This window comes from Acomys minous, assembly GCF_964271855.1.
Source record: "Acomys minous genome assembly, chromosome: 14".
NCBI classification, from domain to species: Eukaryota; Metazoa; Chordata; class Mammalia; order Rodentia; family Muridae; genus Acomys; species Acomys minous.
In genome coordinates, this window is record NC_140496.1 from 16,590,123 (window position 1) to 16,597,779 (window position 7,657).

Here is a 7,657-nt window from a genome sequence, read left to right on the forward strand (position 1 = left end):
CACACATGGAAACTAAACAACTTTTTACTTAATGACACCTGGGTCAGGGAAGAAATAAAGAAATTAAGGACTTCCTGAAATTCAGTGATAAAGAACAACAAAACCAAAATTGAACAACATACCCACACTGAAAGTGTTAAGAGGAAAATTCATAGCACTAAGTGCCTTTATAAAGAAATTGGAAACATCCCACATAAGCAACTTAATGACACATCTGGAAGCCCTAGAAAAAAAGAAGCAGAAACACCCAAGAGGAGTAGACATCTGGAAATAAACTCAGGGCTGAAATCAATAAATTAGAAACAAAGAGAACAATTCAAAGAATCAACAAAACCAGGAGCTGGTTCTTTGAGAAAATCAACAATATAGACAAAGCATTAGCTGAACTAACTAAAAGGCAGAAAGATACTATCCAAATCAACAAAATTAGAAATGAAAAGGGAGACATAACACTGAAGAAATACAAAGAATCATAAGATCCTACTTCAAAGGCATATATGCCACAAAATTTGAAAATCTAAGGGAAATGGACAATTTTCTTGATCAATTCCACCTGTCAAAATTGAATCAAGAAGCCAGATGTGGTGGTGCATGCCTGTAATCCCAGCACTCGGGAGGCAGAGGCAGGCGGACCGATGTGAGTTCAAGGCCATCCTGGTCTACAGAGTGAGTCCAGGACAACCAAGGCTAACACAGAGAGAACTTGTCTCGAAAAACAAAACAAGAACAACAACAACAAAAATTGAATCAAGAACAGATAAACAAAGTAAACAGTACCATTTCTCCTACAGAAATAGATTGATAGTCTCCCAACCAAAAAAAGCGCAGGGCCAGATGGTTTCAGCACAGAATTCTACCAGACCTTCAAAGAAGAGCTAATACTGACACTCTTCAAGCTATTCCAAAAGATAGAAATGGATGGAACATTACCAAATTCATTCTATGAGGCCACGGTCACTTTGATACCTAAACCTCACAAAAACCCAACAAAGAAAGAGAATTTCAGACCATTTTCTCTGATGAACACTGATGCAGAACTATTCAATAAAATACTTGCAAACCAAATACAAGAACACATCAAAGATATCATTCACCATGACCAGGCAGGCTTCATTCCAGGCATACAGGGATGATTTAATATATGGAAATCCATCAATGTAATCCACCATATAAGCAAACTTAAAGAAAAAAAACCACATGATCATCTCCTTAGATGCAGAAAGAGCATTTGACAAAATCCAACACCCATTCATGTTTAAAGTTTTGGAGAGATCAGGGATACAAGGCACATACCTCAACATAATAAAGTCTATATCCAGCAAGCCAATGGCCAACATCAAATTAAATGGAGAGATACGCAAGGAAATTCCTCTAAAATCAGAGATCAGGCAAGGTTGTCCACTCTCTCCATATCTCTTCAATATAGTACTTGAAGTTCTAGCCAGAGCAATAAGACAACAAAAGGAGATCAAGGGGATCCAAATGGGAAAAGAGGAAGTCAAATTATCCATATTTGCAGATGATATGATAGTGTACATAAGTGACCCCCAAAATTCCACCAGAGAACTCCTACAGCTGATAAACACCTTCAGCAAAATGGCTGGATACAAAGTTAACTCAAAAAAGTCAGTAGCCTTCCTATATAATACAAAGGACAATCGTGCAGAGGAAGAAATTAGGGAAACTACACCCTTCACAATAGCCACAAGCAATATAAAATATCTAGGAGTAACTCTAACCAAGCAAGTAAAGGACTTGTTTGAAAAAAAAACCTTCAAATACCTGATTCTGAAGATGACATCAGAAGATGGATCAGGAGAATTAACATAGTAAAAAATGGCCATCTTATCAAAAACAATTTACATATTCAATGCAATCTCTATCAAAATACCTACACAATTTTTTTTAAAGACATTTAAAGATCAATTCTCAACTTCATATGGAAAAACAAAAAACCAGAATAGCTAAAACAATCCTGTACAATAAAAAATCCTCTGGAGGAATCTCCATACCTGATCTCAAGCTGTACTATACAGCAACAGTAATTAAAACAGCATGGTACTAGCACAGCAATAGCCTGGTTTATCAATGGAATCAAATTGAAGACCCAGAAATGAACACATACATATGGTCATTTGATTTTTGATAAAGAAACCAAATCTATCCAATGGAAAAAAGATAGCATCTTCAACAAATGGTGCTGGTCTAACTGGATGTTTACATGTAGAAAAATGTAATTAGATCCATATTTGTCACCATGCACAAAACTCAAGTCCAGATAGATTAAAGACCTCAACAAATGGGAACTCATGAGGCTGAGAAGCTTCTGTAAGGCAGGAGATACTGTCAACAGAACAAAGTAACAGCCCACAGACTGGGAAAAGATCTTCACCAACCCTACATCTAACAAAGGTCTAATATCCAAAATATATAAAGAAGTCAAGAAATTAAACACCACCAAACCCAATAACCCAATTAAGAAACGGGACTCAGAACTAAACAGAATTCTCAACAGAGGAATATCAAATGGCTGAGAAACACTTAAAGAAATGCTCAATGTCTTTAGTCATCAGAGAAATGCAAATCAAAATGACTCTGAGATTCCATCTTATACCCATCAGAATGGCTAAGGTCAAAAACACAAGTGACATCACGTGCTGGCAAGGATGTGGAGAAAGAGGAACACTCCTTCATTGCTGGTGAGAATGCAAACTTGTACACCACTTTGGAAATCTATCTGGCGCTATCTCAGAAAACTGGAAATAGGGCTTCCTCAAGACCCAGCTATTCCACTCCTTGGAATATACCCAGAAGATGCTCCAGCACACAACAAGAACATTTGTTCAACCATGTTCCTAGCAGCCTTATTCATAATAGCCAGAACATGGAAACAGCCTAAATGTCCCTCAGTTGAAGAATGGATAAAGAAACTATGGTACATTTACACTATGGAATACTACTCAGCTATTAAAAACAAGGAAACCCTGAAATTTGTGGACAAATGGATGGAACTAGAAATGATCATACTGAGTGAGTCAACCCAGAAGCAGAAAGACTCACATGGTATATACTCACTTATAATTGGACACTAGCCCAACAGGCATGTCCCATGAAAGTCTTCACTTACCAGGAGACTGGGATAGTTGTGAGGACATCCTATTAAGACTCTACGTGAGAGAAGTATGGGAGAATGGGGAAATAGAAGGATCCAGAGGGTTCTAGAAACCTAGAAGAACATCATGGCGGGCAGATCTGGGCCCAGGGGAGTCTGCTCAAACTCCTGCACCAACCAAGGACAATACAATAGTAAACATCAAACCCCTACTCTGATCTAGCCAATGGACAGGATATTCTCCACAGGTGAGTGGAGAGCAAGGACTGACTCGGACATGAACTCTGGTGCCCCATATTTGACCACCTCCCCTTGGTGGGGAGGCCTGGTGGCACTCAGAGAAAGGATAAGCAGGCTACCAAGATGAGACTTGATAGCCGATGACGATATAGTGGGGGAGGAGGTCCCCCTCAATCACAGACGTAGGAGAGGGGAATAGGGTGAAAGCAGGAGGGAGGGAGGGAGGAACGGGATGGGATAACAATTGAGATGTAATCTGAATAAATTAATTAAATAAAAAATAAACAAAATCAAGAAATGCTAACAAGAATGTGGACAAATGGAGCCACATTTGTTAGTCCAGCCACAGTCTAAGTTAGCAGAGAGGCTTCTCCAGAAACTAACGATAGATCTTCCATAGGACTCAGCTACGCCACTCCTAGATTTTTACATAAAGATTCCCATTTCACAGACATTTGCATATTAATGTTTGGGGACTTTGCTTTTTGTTGTTGCTGGGGTTTTTGTTTTTTGGGGGTTTTTTTTGGTTTGTTTTTTTGAGAAGGGGTTTCTCTGTGGAGCCTTGGCTGTCCTTGACTCACTTTGTAGACCAGGCTGGCCTCGAACTCACAGTGATCCTCCTGTCTCTGCCTCCCAAGCGCTGGGATTAAAGGCGTGCGCCACTACACCCAGCTTTTTAGTTTTTTAAAAGGGGATTTCTCTGTGTAGCCTTGGCTGTCCTAGAATTCTCTTTGTAGACCAGGCTGGTCTCTAACTCACAGAGTGCTGGCCTGCTGTGCTGGGATCAAAGGCGTGCGCCACCAAGCCCAGCTGTTTTTTGCAGAATTACAACTAGCTAAGTTATGGAACCAACATAGGTGTCCTACAACAGAGGAATGAATAAAGAAAACACGGCATACATATACATAATGGAATTTGTAACTTCTTCACGTGAGTGTACGTGTTTGTGCACACAAGTGCTTTTGGAGGTCAGAGAACAACTTTCAGGAATCAGTCCCCCAGTTCTCTGCTTCTACTCTATGGGTATCAGGGCTCAAATTCAGATTTCCAGTATTGGTAGCAAGTGTCTTTACCCACTGAGCCTTCTCTCTAGCCACACAATGGAATTTTTTTCAGCTATAAATAACAAAGTTATGTGATTAGCAGGAAAATTAATGCAACTGGATATAATCACATTAAATTCCTCTCAAAAAGACAAACATGTTTTCTCTGACTCATGGTTCCTAGATTTTTATATAGGTGCATAAAATCATGTACGGGAAGCAGGAGGATAAAAGTAATTATCAGGAGGGGAAGATTAGGCAAAGGTGACAACCGCGATGTGGGGGAGAACGTGTGTATGAAAACTTTAAAAAATATTTATGGTTGTGAGCCTAGCCTTTAACGGCTGAGCCATCTCTCCAGCCCAAAACTGCACTCGGGAGGCAGAGGCAGGCGCATCGCTGTGAGTTCGGGGCCAGCCTGGTCTACAAAGCGAGTCCAGGACAGCCAAGGCTACACAGAAACCCTGTCTCGAAAAACAAAAAAACAAAACAAAACAAAAAAACAAAAAAAGAAAGAAAAAAAGAAAACTTTAAAAAATAACCAGGCGAGGTGGGGTATGCCTTTAATCCCAGCAGTCAGCAGGCAGAGGCAGGCGCATCTCTAAGTTCCAGACCAGCCTGGTCTACAAAGCAAGTCCAGGACAGCCAGAGCTACACAAAGAAATCTTATCTTGAAAACGGAAAAAAAAAAAAAAAAAAAAAAAAAAAAGCAGAACTCTAGTCAGGAAAATAAAGAGGTAAAGCTGGGCTTGTACGGATCGTGAATTGAAGGTCTGCCTGAGCTACATGGCAAGCTGCTGGCCAACCCAGGCTACCCAGAAAAGGCAAAATTAGGGGGGGAAACTGTTTATACTAAAGCTCAAACCGGAAGTAACGGGGTAGATGTGACAATTCCGTGGCGGTCTAACAGGAAACACCAAGGAGGCTCAGGGAGCCCACTAAACTGGCATTGGGGGCGTGACCAGCTGAGTGGGCCCCGCCCCCACACCCTCGTGGAGGGTCACGCGCGCGCCCGCCAGGCTTCCGGACTCGCTCCCGCGGGGCCTGAGCCCCGCGTGCCCCGCAGCGGCGAATCTCCCGACAAAGGAGGCTGGAGCCCGGCAGCTACCTGTCCTCCTCGGACCCCGCACGCGTTGACCGGGAGCAGCCCACAGGGACGACTCTCAGAAGGGCCCGAGGCCCGGCCCTATACCCGGGGGTTGCCGCGGCCACTGAGGCACGCCGAAGTGGGGGCTCCCACCCTGGCGCGGACGAGACTCTCCTCCCGGACCCGGGCACCCCGGGCCTTGCAGACATACCTGGAGGGGGTTAGCTTCCACTCTCGGTTCCGGGTCACGACGCGCGCGAAGAAGGGGCCCCTGTCACCCACTCGCGACTGTAAGGGGGGGGGGCGGAGGGCGACCGCTAGCGCATTCGCGCAAGCGCGCTGATTGTGGCGAGGGAGTAGGTTCTCGGAGCCATGACGCGGCTTTTAGGACTACAATTCCCATACGCCTCAGAGCCGCGCTGTTAGAGACCCTGGGAAATCTACGCATTGTTTGTAGGGATGGAACGCCTTCCAGGTTAGCTGAGTCTTGACTATGTACTCAGAGATGATTGTGAGTTCAGTCCCTTTCCCCCTCCTATGCCCTTAAAAGCCTGGGTTTTGAAATTTTCAAGAGTAATCTATTAAAACTTTAAAACTTAGGGGCTGGAGAGATGGCTCAGCGGTTAAGAGCACTGACTGCTCTTCGAGAGGACCCAGGTTCAAATCCCAGTACCCATATGACAGTTCACGCCGATCTGTAACTCCATGATCTGACACTCTCACACAGACATACACGCAGGCAAAGCACCAATGCACATAAAACAAAAAACATTTTTAAAAAACTTTAAAACTTCAAAGTATGTACATTAAAAGCAAATACCAACCTTAATCTCCCTTTTTTGGTTTTTCAAGACAGGGTTTCTCGGTGTAGTCTTGGATGTCCCGGACTCACTTTGTAGACCAGGCTGGTCTCGAATTCACAGTGATCCGCCTGCCTCCGCCTCCCAAGTACAGGGATTAAAGGCATGCACCACCATGCCCGGCTACCAACCTTAATCTCAGCCATTTAAGGACCACACACCTTTCTGGGTGTGGTAGTGCAAGCCTTTACTCCGAGCTAGTTGGGACATAGAAGCATGCAGATCCTTGGGCGTTCTAGGACAAAGTGCTTGGGTGGGCGCTTGTGTGTGCACACACACACAGCCCACCATTTTCCCTAACTGTAGCCTCAATTTTCTTGATAAATATAAATAACCAATATATTTGATTAACAACTTATTAAACGAGCGTTCGTCACCTATAACCGGACCAACCAACACAATAGGAAATGAGGATTAAGGAACACAATAACAAAACCGTAAGGATGTCATTTCCGAGGAACAATTCTCCTGGCGTAATCAGCAGGATTTCTTCTGCTGGAACCTGGAGTAACCAGAACCTGGATCCACAGCAGGAACGGGAGCCCCGAAGCCTTCCCTGGAGCAGTTCTCTCTAGGAGCAGCTTGATTTCCGAAGTGTCTGAAGGCCTCGCCTCCAGTTCTGGGCTCATTTATATATCTCCTCCCAGAGTCTGTTCACGGCCCGTCCCAGCTGGCAACCATCAAGCTCCCGCAGGAGGTGGTTGGTCTTCTAGTGGATTAACCTCACCTGTTCTCTCACAAGACCATGCCAATCCCACACTTGGGATCCTAAAAACAAGTTTACCTCTCCTCCTCCTAACCTCCCGGGCTTATAGTTATTTTTGGAAGGACCCACACAGATAACCCCATGTTGTTGGTTTGAGAGAGAGTCTTGTCACCAAGCCTGAGCTGGCTTCTAATTTAACCATCTTCTTGTTTAGGCTTCATATTTACTGGGATTGCAGATGGCTGCTCTTCCAGAAGTTCTGAGTTCAATTCCCAGAAACCACATGGTGTCTCACAACCATCTGCAAGGTGATCTTATGCCCTCTTCTGGCCTGCAGGTGTACATGTAGATAGAGCATTCATATACATTAAAGAAATAATTCTAAAAAGAAAAAACTGCATATTTTTACTGAAGTATATTTATTCTTTCTTTTCCTGAGACAGGGTCTCAAATACTGAAGACAGGCGTTGGAGTTGGTTCCCAGGAATGGTGTATGCACTGTGTAGCCCAGAATAGCCTTAGACTTCTGATTCTCCTGCCTCCTCCTTCTGAATGCTGGAGTTAAAGCTGTGCACCATGGCTGGGCTTGGTGGCGCACGCCTCTAATTC

The 7,657-nt window shown here is 43.7% G+C and overlaps 1 protein-coding gene across 4 annotated transcripts in view; it reads right to left on the reverse strand.

Moving 5' to 3' along the window:
* The window catches only part of ZFP1 (ZFP1 zinc finger protein), a 21,256-nt gene extending 13,843 nt beyond the window's left edge, over positions 1 to 7,413 (reverse strand). Inside the window, exon 1 of one of the 4 annotated variants that reach the window (XM_084756683.1) lies at positions 6,307 to 7,413. The gene's annotated coding sequence lies outside the window, so the exon portion shown is untranslated. The other 3 variants (XM_084756685.1, XM_084756682.1, XM_084756684.1) reach the window with 3 other exon arrangements.
* Between the last annotated feature and the right edge of the window lie 244 nt (positions 7,414 to 7,657).